This window comes from Triticum dicoccoides, chromosome 4A, assembly GCF_002162155.2.
Source record: "Triticum dicoccoides isolate Atlit2015 ecotype Zavitan chromosome 4A, WEW_v2.0, whole genome shotgun sequence".
Lineage (NCBI taxonomy): Eukaryota > Viridiplantae > Streptophyta > Magnoliopsida > Poales > Poaceae > Triticum > Triticum dicoccoides.
Window position 1 is genome coordinate 488,362,470 of NC_041386.1, and position 15,935 is coordinate 488,378,404.

A 15,935-nucleotide genomic window follows, 5' to 3' on the forward strand; every position below is an offset into this window, starting at 1 on the left:
AACAGAATAATCGAAAACATTGAGCCCGGGATTGTCTTCACCCACCTCTTTGCTAAGCTAATCAGCTGTTTCAATGTATTCTGAGCAGAATGTCAACGCTTCTGTAGCAATGTAGGCCTCTGCAATGGAACCCTCGGGTCTAGCTCTGTTCCTAACATAGCCCTTGAAAGTGCCTAGCCGCCTTTCAATAGGGTACATCCAGCCATACTGTACTGGACCTCTAAGTAGTGCCTCATCAGGTAGATGAACAGGCAAATGCACCATCACATCAAAGAAGGTTGGAGGATATATCTTCTCATGGTCGCATAGGATAGTTGGTATCTTGTCTCTAAGACGCTCCAAAGCATCTATCCTGATATTCCTACTACAGAGTTCCCTGAAGAATTGTCCCAACTCTGCAACTGCTCTGTACAAGTCAGGGCGGCCCAATCCTCTAAGGATAACAGGTAAAACCCTTTGAAGTAGGACGTGGCAGTCATGAGTTTTCAACCCTTGTACCTTGTTTCCATCTGCACTGACTCTCCTTTCAGGGTTGGAAGCAAATCCATGTGGGAATCTCACACGTGACAGGACCTCGCATAATTCTTTCCTTTTACCTTGTCCAAGACGTACATAGCTGGTGCCATATCCCGTGGTTTACCTTCATCTTGCACCTGCAAATCCTTTCTGATACCCAGGTGTGTCAAATCAATCCTAGATTTTAAGGTATCTTTCGTCTTGCCTTCAATATTAAGAAGTGTGCCGATAATGTTGTCACATATATTTTTCTCGATGTGCATTACATCAAGATTATGCCTCAGATCCAAATCTTTCCAATACTCCAAGTCCCACAAAGTGCACCTGCGGGTAAACAATAATCTCTCTTCTACTCTGCCACGCTTCCTTTTCCCGCTACCATTACCAGGATGGTTTCCTGGTGTAATATGCCTGACCTTCTCTAATTCCACTTGCAACTCATCGGCGGTGAGCCTCTTTGGCGCATCACGGTTTTCATGCTTTGCATTGAACACATGTCTTCGGTATTTTCTAGGATGCGGCTTGTCCTTGGCAAGGAAACGGCGGTGTCCAATGTAACAGATCTTGCTAAGTATTGCATATGACAGCGGATTCCTGTCACAGTGAACACATGCATTGTAACCATGTGTCGTTCGCCCTGACATAGTGCCTAAAGCCGGATAATCATGGATGCACCAAATTATAACAGCACGTAGAAAGAAATCAGCTGGTGGGCTGCTATATAGGTCTTGAGTGAGAACACCCTTCCATAGCTGTTGAAGTTCCTCCACAAGAGGCTCCATGAACAAATCAAAATCCTTTCCAGGACTTTTTGGACCTGGGATGAGCAAGGCCATCATGTAGTTTGATTCTTTGGTGAAGACATTTGGAGGCATGTTGTAAGGGATAACAAGCACTGGCCACATGCTATATGTGGCGCTCTGGTGGCCAAATGGATTAAATCCATCTGAAGCTAAGCCAAGTCTAATGTTTCTCGGTTCAGCAGCAAACTCTTTGTGTTTATCATTGAAGCTTTTCCACTCACTACCATGAGATGGATGGCTCATTACATTCTGATCTCTGTACTCCTGGTTCCTAGAATGCCACAGTACATCCTCTCTTGTTTCAGCATCATGAAACAACCTCTGCAATCTTGGTGTAATTGGAAAATGTCTCAGAACATTATGAGGAATCCTCTTCACAGCATCGCCATCTTTCCATCTTGATGATTTGCATTTCGGGCATTCACATAAGTTGGCATAATCCTTCTGGAACAGAACACAATTATTCTTACAAACATGGATCATATCATATCCAATTCCAACTGCACGAAGGAAATTCTTCATTTTACTGTAGGTGTGTGGCAGCTCAGACGCATCTGGGAAAGATTCGCGGAAAGCAGCCAACACCGCATCGAATGATTTGTTGGTCATCCGCTCAGATGTCTTCACCTGAAGAAAGGTGACCATAGCTGAGAATACTGACAGCTTTTTTCCTGGGGTGATAGCAACGTGTTCCAACATGCGGGCCCACCGTTTTTCTTCTACAGGTGAAAGTTCACGGAATGCACGAGCATTTCGTAGCATTGTTCCAATGTTGGTCAAACTCACTAGCTCCGCCACCACCTCCTCCTCCTCCTCTTCCACCTGAGCATCAGGCGGATCAAGATGGTGATCTGCTGCTTCCACGTAGTCAATAACATTGATGTTCACAGCTTCACCATGATGAACCCACCTAGTATATGTGACCGACATCCCATACAAGTGTAGATGATTTTGCACAGTTGACTGGGGTCTTGTAACTGAATTCATACAACTGCTACACGGGCAGAGCACATCAGATTTCGGACCACCGTACTCAGCTCTGATAAAGTTCATGAAGTTTTCAACCCCCTGGACATATGCAGCGGAGAATCTTCGAGCAGAAGTTATCCAAGTCCTTTCCATCTATTAGACATACAAATTAGTTCTTCTACTAGATATTACGGGAAAAACATATATGCTTTTTTATGAAGTCCAGAAAAAATACCTAGGTCGATGTCTAAAGCTATGGCAAGATATTTGGACGAGCAGATCTAACTAACGAAATATATGTAAAGCTAATTTAGCAAACAGATTTGAGTGCCAAATTATGGCAGGCTGTTTCAGCAATCAATGAGGCCGAGCACACAGCCATCGAACTATCGAAGGCCATTGCAGCAACAAAGATCGAGTATAAAACGGTGTAGAGCTATTTCAGCTAACAGATTGGCTACTAGACCATGGCAATCTACGTCTCAATAAATATATGGCAGGATATTTTAGCAACTAATCGGCCTTGTCATGCCATCTCACCTAAGCAGATTGAGTGCAGAACAGGGCAAGGAAGCTTCTTAAGCAGAGCATATTGACAGTAAACTACTTCGGCAAACAGTGAGATTAACAGCGTCTTACTGGCGGATCCTCTGACGTAGGTATCCCTGCCTTACCCTCCCTTTCGGTCACTTACTGGCGGACCCCATGCTTGCTAGGCCCCGCATGTCAGTTACTCAATGGGTTCGGCCACGTCAGGGGATCCTCATCCATAGTATACTCCCTATGTTTTTATTTACTCCGCATAAAACAGAGGGAGTGGTGGTATAATAAATGACGCGGGCGGGGGAGGGGGAGGGACGTTGGTTTGCTCTCAACTACAGTCCCACAAGCGAGCAAAAATGCAAAACGAAGCGCGTTCCATTCGGTGAGTGGCGTGGAGGGTCCAGCGTCCTGGGCTGCAATGCGAACGCGACAAGAGCAATGTACAGTCAAAACCGATTGACCGGTCGTCATCGGAACCACTATTCACACCAGAACCTTCGCTGCTCGGCCTACACCAGCCACTGCCCTAAAACCACACCAAATCTCCAGCCCATTCCCCCACCTTTCGATCCCCTAGCCCGCATCAAGCGTCCCCTAGTTCGCCGGAAATCCATGGTGCGCCGCAAGATCACTTACTACAAGATGCTGACGCCGGAGCGCCGCACAGAAATCGCGGTGGTGGTCGGCGCCACAGACCTCCGTTCCTAAGCTCGCTTTTCGGCTGGCCAATCCCCGAGTTCTCTGGAGCCAAGCTACGAGGAGGAGGAAGCCGATCCAATGTTCATGGCGGAGGTCGCGGCGCAGAAGGCCCTCGATGGGTATGAGATGATGGACGTCGACTTCGTGCCGGCGTCCCAGTCCCCCATGGTGCAGGCGGACCAGCGGTTGAACATGGCGATACTAAAGGAGGACTGGGAGGCAGAGGCTCAACTCGACATGGAGCACGCGCATGTCGCTGCCATCGAGGCTCTCCTGCAGGCGGAACCGGATGTCGTGGATGTGAACCGGGCGGCAGAGGCTCAACTTGAGGCGGAGCGCGCGGATGCCGCTACCATCGAGGCCCTCCTACAGGCGGAACCGGACGTCCTGGACTTGAACCGGGTTGCAGAGGCTCGACTCGACGCAAAGCGCGTGGATGCCGCTCTCATCGACGCCCTCCTGCAGGCGGAACCGTACGTTCTGGACTTAAACCGGGCGGCGGAGGCTCGACTCGACGCGGAGCGCGCGGATGCCGCTGCCATCGAGGCCCTCCTGCAGGCGGAACCGGACGTCCTCGGCTTGAACCGGGTTGTGCTCTCGTCCGTGTAGAGCGCCCGCACGCTCCGCTTGAACGAGTAGCTGGAGGCCGAGGACAACCACGGTGCAGAGACACACGTCGGCAGCGACGGCTGGTTCACGTCGGCAGCCAAAGATGACGAGTCGTCTCTTTCCGCGAGCAGTGATAGTTTTTCTTTATGTTGTTGTTTTTATGGATCTTTTGCTGTGTAAAAAACATATATCTGTTATGTAAGTCGCCTGACTTGGGTCAGTCTACCATTTCAGGCGGTTGGATGAATATCCTACGTCTCCTAACCCTTCTTTCCTTCTTCCTCACCTCTTCTTCTTCCCCAACAGACCACCGCACGGGCCGTACGGATACTCCCCAACATGCGGTTGGACAAACATACTCTATGAACGAAAATTATGTGTCAGTGATAGGATGGCTGATTTTGGTGTGTTCACATGCGACAGCACGTGTCAGTGAGGGTGAGTTCCCTTGGGTGGGTTTGCGGCGTGCAGGAGCGACTCTGTGAGGGTGCGGTGCGACTGCGGCGTGCAGGAGTGACCGTGTGAGGGTGCGGTGCAACCGTGATAGCCGTGCGCAAGTGTACCTCCTTCTCATTTTAAAAACTTTAGGCAAGCTTGGCAAAAAATGTGTGGCGAAGTTTGGCAATGCAAGGCCTAGACCCAAACAGGATAAGTACATACGTACTAGGAGTACTAGTGTTAAAAAAGAAAGGATGGGTTTTCCTTCGCGGGATTTAATCGATACAAATCCTCATCTCACGTGTCAATTAGTGCGTATTTTTTCTCCAAAGACCAAAGAGATAACCATCTCACTCCTCATCGCTTGATTAATGCAACGCCATGCAAACCAACCTTCTCACTTCCGCATGCATGCAGGGGATATTAATGTCCTTGGTTGCTAACCCCATCAATTTTGCCTCGATTAGTGTTAGTGGCCCTTTGCAAATTGTAATTTTGATATACTGGCCTTGTGTACAAAAAAATGGAGGTAGTAACTATATTTGACTTCCTTTCCCATTGCGGTGACGTCGATGATATTTTTTTTGGTGGTTTGGCGAAGTGCGTTCGATGGAGAACACCATTGAGGGAGACCATGGTAAGTCGTTCGCAAGTGCCGCCTGCAAGCCGATACAACCACCTTATTTGCATCCAGGAAGTCCTTTACTAGTACTACTAGGAGTAACTAATGCAGTGAGATGGCTTCTCAAAGAAGACGATGGAGAAGCGGAGTCGGCGAAGAGTGAAATGATGGTTGCTTCATCCGTGCTTTTGTGATTTGACGCCTCACTGCTTTGTGATTTGTGATAGGAGGGACAGGGGAATAGACTCTATGCTCTATACTGTACTACATGCGTCCAAGCATGGGAGAAAGAGGAGAGACGTTGCATTTTTCTATTCCTTCAATCAATCAATCAGGGAGCTTCGGTTCCATCTTTTTGGCTTTGGCAACACCGTCCACAAAGGTTCCCACGATGCTAAAAGCTATTTTCACATTTGGCTACACATTGTGGATGCCCTTAACTGTATCCCTTGCTTTTGCTCCTGTGTGCTATCTATACAAATCACAGTTATATTGATCTAAAAAATTATAGAATCGAGATTAGTAAAAAGGAGGTGATTTTGCCGCGCGGATGGCGGGGGAGGTTTCTTATTTGAGCAATGCTACATCCATGTAATGGTTTACATAAAGTTACGAACTGATGTGATGTGGGACTATTTGATTGGATTAAAGGAGAGGATTAGGCCCACCCCACCTGAAAATCAGGGGGGCATATATAGATTAGATGGAAAGTATATGTAGCAGCTACGTAGCCCTTTGTAAGTCTAGGATTAGGCTTCTTATTTTCGGAGGACGTTGTCCTAGCGGTTTGCTAACATGCGGTCCCACGTGTCAGTGCTTTACCAAGCCGATCCGCATCCCACATGAGACAGAACAACGGCAGAAGCAACACGTGGTTAAGTTGAAGAAGATGAGGGAGAAGCGGATTCAGCAACGAGTGAAATGATGGTTGCTTCGTCCCTCCAACTTAACTGTGGCAAAGGTGCAGCTTTGTGATTTGACGCCTCATTGCTCATTACTACGCCGGCGCCATGACTGGGGTGCTTCACCCCGGCTGCTCTGCACTGTATTTCGGTATGGTACGTGGACCCGGTAGCTTGATGTCCCACATGTCGGCGAAAGGGACTAGAAGATTTATGAAAGCGAGCGCTCCACTCTTACGACGGAGGAGTAGACGACACGACGGCCCAGTGAACTGTCACTTGTACTGTATAGTACTATAGTTTTGCTGTTTCGAACGATCCATCAATACAAACCCGATCAAACAGGAAAGGGCGGGATTTTTCCCGCGCGGTAGATGATACTGGCCATACATTTCAAAGGCCATTTTGATGTATGCAAACTGAATAATTATAAGTAACAATATGATATCTAGTAAAACTAAAAACACATATGATTTATTGTGTTAGAGTGTAGTAGTAGTGTTGTATTGCATAGTTGTTAGATGTAACATGCGAGAACGTGTAGAGATGTAGTTTTGGAGGGCCTACCGAGAGAAAAGCGTAATACGGTCACCGAACTTCAAAATAAGCTGATTACGGTCACTATATACGTTTTGCGGTGATTATATGGTCACTTGCTCACAGCTGAGCATCAGATTGCACTCTGTTGGCCGGCCAAATAGTCTGCGTGGCGCCATGTTGACTAGTTAAATTGACCACGTTCGTTGTGGGTCCCACCTGTCAGTTCGCATAGGCAAAAGGTCAGATAAACACAAATTTACGCAGGCGCGACAAGGCTCCAACCCGTGCACGGGAATCACCTGGTTGTGTATGTGTCTGTCAGGGCCTGATGTGTGCGCATGCACGTGTAGGTTGAGAAATTGAGCGTGAGAGTGTGTGTTGGTCGTGTGGTGTACTGGTGTGTGCATGCATGCGTGCATGTGTGCGTGTGAGTGTTGCGTGCGTGCGTGCGTGTGAGTGTTGCGTGCGTGCGTGGCTACGTGTGTATGTGTGAGTGTTGCGTGCGTGCGTGGGTGCATGTGTTTGTGTGAGTGTTGCATGGATGCAGTTCGTGTGCATGCGTGCGTGTGTGTATAATCACCACACCAGCTCCTGTGTGTCAAAACAGACGGCTCAGCATACAATACAAGGCCACCTTGTCCGTTGTGCCCGCGGTCATGACTTCGAACCACCGTCCAAATTTTTTTTGTCATTTGTTTTCATTCTTACTAGCAAGATGCCCGTGCGTTGCATGTAACATCAAGATGCATTTGTATGACTTTTTTATCTTGTGAGAGAAAAGGATGAATGAGGGAAGGCCTTATTTGCAAATGTGGAGAGGTGTGTGGATACCTTTTTGCAAAATTGCCATAGTTTCTTTCCTATCTGCAGATATAAATCGGACGGCCTATATTGCAGGATGGCAGGCACACCATCATCACCGGCTCTGTTTTTTTATAAGAGTGTATTTTATGTATTTTATAAGAGTGTAGATGTAGAGTAGATACAAGTCGACAGGTGGGCACGATGGTAGTGAGATAATGTGATGCAACACTAGAGGTGCCACGTGGAGCGTTTAACTGGTCAACTAGCCATGTCATGAGCAAATACAGAGTTGTACGATGAGCCCGTGACTGCATAATAACTAAAGGTAAATGGTGACCGTAATGCGTGGATTCTGAAGTCCAATGTATGTATCGTGCTTTCGCTTCAAATACAATGATCGTCATTGCATATATCGCGAGAGAAAGATGAAACATGCGTGAATTTTCTAGGGGCTTACTTTTAGAGGACTTGGAGATAGTTTTGTGTGCATACGTGAAAGGGGCGTACAGGGGGGTATGAGATGGAGAGAGAGATGCTCTTCGTTTCTCTTTATTATGACTAACTTTGTATATAGTATAAAAATATACAAATTCACAATGCGGAATAAATATCATTGTGGGCACCATGCAATGCAAATTAGCATTCGTACTCCTCCATATAACTTTGTAATGTTGTATATACGTAGAAACTCTAAAATAATTTTTTGGCCACACTTTATTCAAAAGGAATGTTGTATGCGAAATAAACGTGAAGAGAGGGCTTTTTAGATCAACGGGGTACGTGATGTAACATGTGTGAATGTGTAGCTGATGCATTTGGCGGGGCCTAGAGAGGTATGTGTGTGTATTACGTATTCGAGAGAGGCATGGATAGAGGGGCCGACGGGGGGCGTGGGAGAGATAGCACGAGAAATGAGAGTGGTCTAGAGAGAGAGAGAGACGAATATGACGTCACGACAAGAGATTCCATTCCCTTGAGTGTGTATATGCAAGGGGGGAGGGAATAGAGGCACCAGGAGAAATTTTCTGTGTGTGTGGTGTTTGTGTTGGTATGTGTGGGTGTGAGAAGATAATGAGACGTGGGGGCATAGGGTGTGTCACCGCGTGAGGTCCGGTGGGTCGAGGTGAGGCCCTTCGTTCTGTTCCGTCCTGCGCCACATTGGTCGGCCCGTGACGCATTTAGGAAGACCCATGGATGACTAGTCGTACAAGACAAAGATAGCAGAATTGTGAAGGACTATGTGTCCACTGACAAAGCCGGCTAGGATTTGTAACCCTAGGTTCTCGGACTAAGGTAACCCCTTTATCTCTGATATTACTATTCATCCAACCTAACTTTAAGGGGCATCCTACAGAATGCTCTGCTAGAATAATACTCGTCGATTAGGAAGAGAGGTGTGAGACAATGCGTGAGAGACAGGCGTAAAGATAATGTGCATACATGAGACACGTAGGCATGTATATAGAAAGGGTCGATGAGGATTGTGCATGTGTATGTTTGCGAGAGGAAGAGTGCTTGTGATAAAGGTTAGTGAAAACAGTTGTAAATGGTTACGAGAGGGAGGGAGGGTTATATCTAGAGCATGTGTGCGAGAAAGACACCTTGGGAGAGAGTGTGTGAGCATGTGTGAGAGACCACCGATGGAGAGTGAAACTACACGTAAAAGACTGCTCTACACATTGATTAAAGATATAAATTGTATCCAAATATTAGGATGGGATCATGATATTTGCAATTCGCGTAAGGAGCGGTCATTGATCCATCAGACATCTAGATTCTATCGAATTTGAGCATGTCTATGTTATTATTCGACACAATTGATCCACATAGTTAGTATTTTGAACTCCAGACAATGCATCGCTTTAGCAATCGAATATAAACGTGAGTATAGTTCATGTTGTGTGTGTAAAGCACATTATACATACGAAAGTTACACAATGGACATTATAAATAGCTACTACCTATGAACTAGCACACATTTGAATTCAACTTAAGGTGGTTTAAAAAAATCGAATTCAACATGAAGTCCATTCAATTATTTGAATTTGATATCATGGCATTTGTAAACCATACCTAAATTATGGGGGCACCAATCTTTGCTCTGATTTTGTACATAATAGCATATGTAGTCGTGTACAAAATAGATTCAAATTTAGCTCTTCCATTCCAAAATAATCGTAGTTATAGGATTTTCAAGTGTCAAAATTTCAAAAAGAAGCAGATAATTTAATGAGGTTTTCACACATACAAGGTCAAATATAACGTTGTATATTTAGGTCAATCCTCATAGTTCAAGAGTACTCTAAACGTGAATGCTTGTGTTTCAAAATTTCGAACGAAGCGCCAAAAGAGCCTCTACTTGCCCGAAAACGCATGAGACCAATGTTTGGTAGTACAAGGAAAGTACTTTTCTAATAACCCCGACCCGTGAAACCTACCGGCTCGACGTCCAAAGGTCTAAACCGGGGTAGGTTTGTAGCTTCATCTAGACGCCACACAACCGCATCCGAAAAACATTCATACACAATGGCCGCCTAAGCACACATGCGCGCGGCCGAAATCGCTTCCGCCCACTATTTGGGACACCTGGAACTACCATCCTACCCCCGACCCGCAGTAGGTCCGAAATTTAAGAGGGGGGCAAAGTTTGTACTTTCCCCAAATTTCAAACAAGTGCGTCCCATCTTCTGTTCAAAAAAGCGAAAAACAAGCGCGTCCTAGACCAAAACATGGTTCCCCCCACCCGTCCGATTCCCCATTCGTACTTCGTGGGCGCCAAAACTACCTCTCCACCAGCTGCAAAACCCCGGCGTCCTCCGTCCGCCACCCCATGCAACCCATCAACCGCCGCCCTCCTCCATCACGCCGGAGCCGATACCCCGACGTTGTCGTCCACCGCAACCTCAACCGCAACGCCCTCCACGGCTAGTAGTTCAAGCCAAGGCCGAGTCGTCCATACCCGAGCCAGTTCAACCACGTCGTCCTGCGCCTCACCGCTGCCGCTCCAACTTCGCCACCCTCCACCGCACCGGAGTTGTTCCTGCTACGGCGTCCTTCGCCACCTCAGATCTGCTTTGGCCATGGGTTCGTCCAAGCCTGCACCCTCCAGAACATCGGTTTCCCCGATAAAAATAACAAAATCGGCGCGACTTGTGGAGGTGACCACACCGGCAACCGAAAAGGCACTCCTCTTCCCTTATTCATGCAAATCTTACGTCTCTGCTTGCACGGTATTCATCCCACAGAAGACACTAGTTGACCGCTTCTTCTTGATACTAGATGTTCCTAGTAACTCGCGATGCACAAGGTTTCTCCTCATATACTATTTCACCTTAGCTAGAGGTCTGTTGCCCCCCTGAATTTCAATTTCGGGCCACTTGATTCGCAATTAACGGAAGCACTCCCCGGCGTAACAGGCACTAGTACGCCTATTACGCCAGGGAAGCAGCGCCTTGGTGTTTATCTTAGGGGCATGTGTGGCCTAGAGCTACGGGCGCCTGATCTGGAGGTCGGCCGGGATTAAAGGGATGGCCTGGGGGCGCTGCCAAGCATGGCGGTGGTATGAGGTCGATGGGAGGGCGGGGCGGCGGAGGCAGGGGTCTGGGCCGGTGGTCGCTGCCGGTTCGAGAAAGATCGTCAACAGTGACTAGCGGGAGGTATACGAAGACCATCTGCCCGTTCCTTATAGATCGAACGGTTCATTAAAAAATCGACTGACCTATTTATTTTCAGTCGACTGTTATCTTAGATATGACCACATGTGGTGGTGTGCTGGAGGAGTACCTGCATTTCCTGTGCTCATATATTACAAAATCATACAGAGTAGAATCTAATTTTGTTTGCCATGCAATGTTGTAGAGCTATCATATGTCTCCTGTCATTTATTTTTCAGCCACCTGCTATCTGCTACTTTTACAGTGCACTAGTTCTGCACACACTTCACCCTTACTCTCACTGTTGTGTTTTTATGCAAGGGTATTTTAGACTCTGCTGCCATGAGAGAAGCCAAAAAGAAAAGAGAGAAGTCGCTCCAGTTTGGTGTGCGGCTAGGCAAGACACATTTCAACGCTTTTAAAGGGTGTAGTGTCAGCAGATGGAGACGGGGAACGTAGCTCTGGAGTTGATGACCTCGCTCGCAATGAACCACCATCCCAGGTGCTTGCTTTAACTTCGTGGTGTCATATGTGGTTGCATGTTCCATATGGTGTCTAGCTTGTATTCGAAAGGCCGAAGTCGGTAAGATAAGGAAAGATATTTTTTACATGAACCACCATCCCGTGAGCACCAGAAGACAAATAGCTAGTCAGGGCACTGGCCGAGCCAGTGAAAAGCCCAACAAAGATAGGCATCACCTAGAAGCCAACTAAAAAGCTGCGATGGTGGCGAAGTAGCCGGCCTCCCACCAGGCTCTCAGGTCCTAGATGATCATGCTCACCACTCCAGCCGGATGTCTAGCTTGTATTGCTTCCAATTTGGTTAAATTGCATCTGCTTAGCTTACACATTATACCTTTGAATATGACATGCCTTTCTGTTATTGGTACATACTAGTACATCTGTGTATTAACCATGTTCTTACATCAAACTAATGTTCTTGTGTATCCCTCATCAATCACTTATGACGAGGTAGGCAGGCAAGGGGACTACTCCTCATTTGAAGAATGCAGCGTCAGACTCCCGGCATGATTCTCAAGAAACAGAAATGCTAGATGAAGATAGTGAACGTAGCTCTGTAGTTGATTACAGCATTTCCCCTACACTAGCATCGCAGGTGCTTGCTCTAACTTGGCAGCGCGATATGTGGTTGCATGTTGCATATGGTGTCTAGATTGTAATTCTTCCAATCTGGTTAAACTACATGTGCTAGTCTGCTTAGCTTATACATTATACCTGTTAATGTGACATGCCTTCCTGTATTTAGTACATAGTACATCTGTCTATTAAGCATGTCCTTACATAAAACTATTGTTTTTTGTATCCCGCATCAATCAACATGACGAGACACCTTTAGTATATGTAGTGTGATATTAGTTGCATCTTTCATATGATTTATAGCATGCGCTGCTTCTAATTTGTTGAAATTCCATTTATGATGGGACGCTTTTAACTTGGCAGAGTCATATTGGATGCATCTTTCATGTGGTGTATAGCTTGCATTGCTTCTTATTTGCTGGAATGGTTTCTGCTTAGTTTACACAAACAGTTGTGAACATGCCATGCCGTCCTGTTTTTCGTACATATTCCATCCTGGTATCATGTGTTTGCCTTACATCAAAGTAGTGATTGTCAGTATCATGCATGAATGAGTTCTGAAGAGAGAATTTTATTGCTTTTTCTTGTCGGTTTTACTTGACAATTCAAAATCAATAAAGCGGAAGGAAGTTAGCAAAGCAGCGGATAAAGGTGCTCCTTCCGAACGGAGGGCCTCTACAATTTCTACTCCTCCACACCCCCAAGATGATTTCCAAGACAACACATGCATAGAGACTCAACAAAGCTGTGTTTATGATGAGCACATCTCCCCTAGTGCAGCATCACCGGTGCTCCCTCTAACATGGCACTGTTATATGTGGTTGCATGTTATGTGTGATGTCTAGCTTGTATTGCTTCTAATTTTGTTGAATTCCATCTGCTTAGTTTGCACATTATACTTGAATAAGACACGTGTTCCTGTTTCTAGAACATACAATATATGTCTATCACACCATGTTCTTACATCAAATTACTACTGTTGTGTAACCTGCAACAATCACTTATCATAAGACACGTTTGACTTCGGAGTGTGATATAGGTTACATCTCACATTCTTTTCTATCTTGTATTACTAATTTGTTGAAATGGCACTTATGACGAGACAGTTTTAACTTGGTAGAGTGATATTCGTTGCATCTTTCATATGGTGTCTAGCTTTCATTGCTTCTAATTTGTTGAAATGCCTTCTCCTTAGTTTACACATCATAAGCTGTGAATATGCAATGGTGTGAATATGCAATGGCACTAATGATGAGAGACCTCTAACATAGTAGTGTGATGTTGTTTGCATCTTGCATATGATTTATTTCTTATACTGCTTCACATTTGTTTCAACACCATTTATGATGAGACACTGTTAACTTGGCAGAGCGATATTTGTAGCATCTTTCATATGGTGTCTACCTTCCATTGCATTGCTTCTAATTTGGTGAAATGTCTTCTTCTTAGTTCACACATCATAGTTCTGGTTATCTCTTCCGTCCTGTTTTTCATACATATTACATCCTCCTATCATTTGGTTGTCTAACATCAAAGTTCAGTTCGTCTGCATTACGCATCAATTTGTTCTGAAGAACTAAATTGTTCTTTGTTTTTCTTGTCGGCTTGACTTAACATGGCACAGAGAAAGAGGAAGAAACACGGAATGGCAGGGAATGAGAAGCGGATGAATCCTGCAGATTCTGCTGGTACTAATGGTGCAATAGAAGATCAAAGTCCAGCAGAAAATTCTACAAACATGGCATCCCATGCTACACGAGTTGCAAAAAAAGACAAACAGAAACAAATAGCTGCCACCAAACAAGCAGAGACAGCCCTAGTTCTTGCAACACCTACCACAGTACTACCAGCTGCACGACGTACTCGTGCGTCAACTGAGCTAGCAACACGTTCCCAAGATCCCTTGCCACCTGACACTACTTCCCAAGCACTCTTGACACAAGACGAGTTGGCAATATCAGATGAACATTGTGAGCTTCAACAGCAAGAAGGTAGTTGCTGGAGTCAAGTTACAGTTGCATGCTTCTTTATATATAGCCTCACTCTTTGATGTATACTAACACTTCCTATGTTTGTTGTTGGACTAGCACCTAGGCGCAAGAGGAAACAAACATCAGGGATAATGCTCAATAGGTTAACTAAATCTAGAGGAGGAAGAATGGAGATCCGTTTTGTGGTAGGTTTTAAAAGGCCACGTGATGCTACAGAGTCAGCCAAGTTAGTATCAGAGGCAGCGGTTGCTGTTAGGTGTCATGTACGTATCCTCCCAACATGGATTCAGTACAGGAATGACAAAGACGAAACCCAGTTCAACACCTTCCTCGACCATTTATCTGTAAGTATGGTTATGTATGGAAACTAGTAATATCGTCTTGCTCTGTCCAATACTTTCTAGGTTGCTGATAATGAGACTCCCATAATTTTCAACAGATGAGATTCAAGTTGGATAGCCAAGATGATGCAACCAAACAAGCTTGCACCCATGTTTTCAAGTCTGCTCTGCGACAGTATCGGTATAACTTGAGGAAAACTCACTTTGAAGGCAAGGCTAACTGTGAACTTGCCCAAACATCTCCAGTGGAAAATATATCTGATGAAGACTGGAGAGGCCTCGTTAAACACTGGTCCGATCCGAAGTATCAGGTACATTATATATATGTCATCAGATCACATGTTGAAGTCCTATTTACGCATGTGCCATACAAATCTATCTTCTTGTAGGTGAACTGTTCAAAGAACAAGGCCAACCGTACGAAAGTGAAATTCCAACAGACGACAGGATCTCATAGCTATATTGCACACTGTGAGGCTCTTGTAATTAGCAGCTGTTTCACTCTTTTCGCTGTACCATATTATCAGATCTATATTGACTTGTTCCAAATGCAGAGGAAAGCCCGCAAGGACCAAAAAGTACCTGAACCAAATGCTGTGGAAATCTTCAAGGACTGTCACACCAGCAAGAAGAAGGGCATGACTACACCAGTCAAAGCCGCTGTTGTAAGTCCTTAATCCTCATGCCTTTTAACTACTACTTACTCTCACTTGTGCCTTGAACTGCATGGTTTGCAGCCAATATCTATTACTCTTTTCAATTTTATACACAATTGTCTTAGCGTATCATTGCACCTTACCAGGTTTAAAAGAGAGGAGTGACGTTCCTTTGATCTTGACCCGTAATCTAGTTCCGTGCTGGACTTGCCCACACAATGTTACAATTGCATGTTTGTCTGTTCTCAGTTGTTTTGTGATATGAATGATGTCATACTATGCTTATTGTATTATAAACTTCGTCTCTTTATCCTTTGCCCTCAATACAATGTGAAGAAATAGACAATACATTAGCGATGGTACATGGTCATATGTTTGGAACCTAGTTTTATTATGTACTTTGCAATAAAATACAACTAATATTTTACATGGGTTCACCGGAAGAAGTTCTGTATATAGACCAAAGCTATTTTGTTTGGTTTTGTTTCCTCCTTAATATATTCTGTTCTGGTACTACTAATGTAAAACCTCAAATTTTCAGCGAGCTATGGAAAAATGGTGGAACCGCCACCTTCTGAAGGTGGCGAGGCAACTATAACCGCAATGTCAGCTCTTGCTGCAGTGGGTCAGTACCTGTCCACTAACAGTGCCAAAAGCACATTCTTGCGTAATACTGGGTTGGTTGTTAAGGCAATATCGTCCAAACTGCCTCATGATCATGCAAGCTCAAAGCAATGTTGTATCTGCGCTC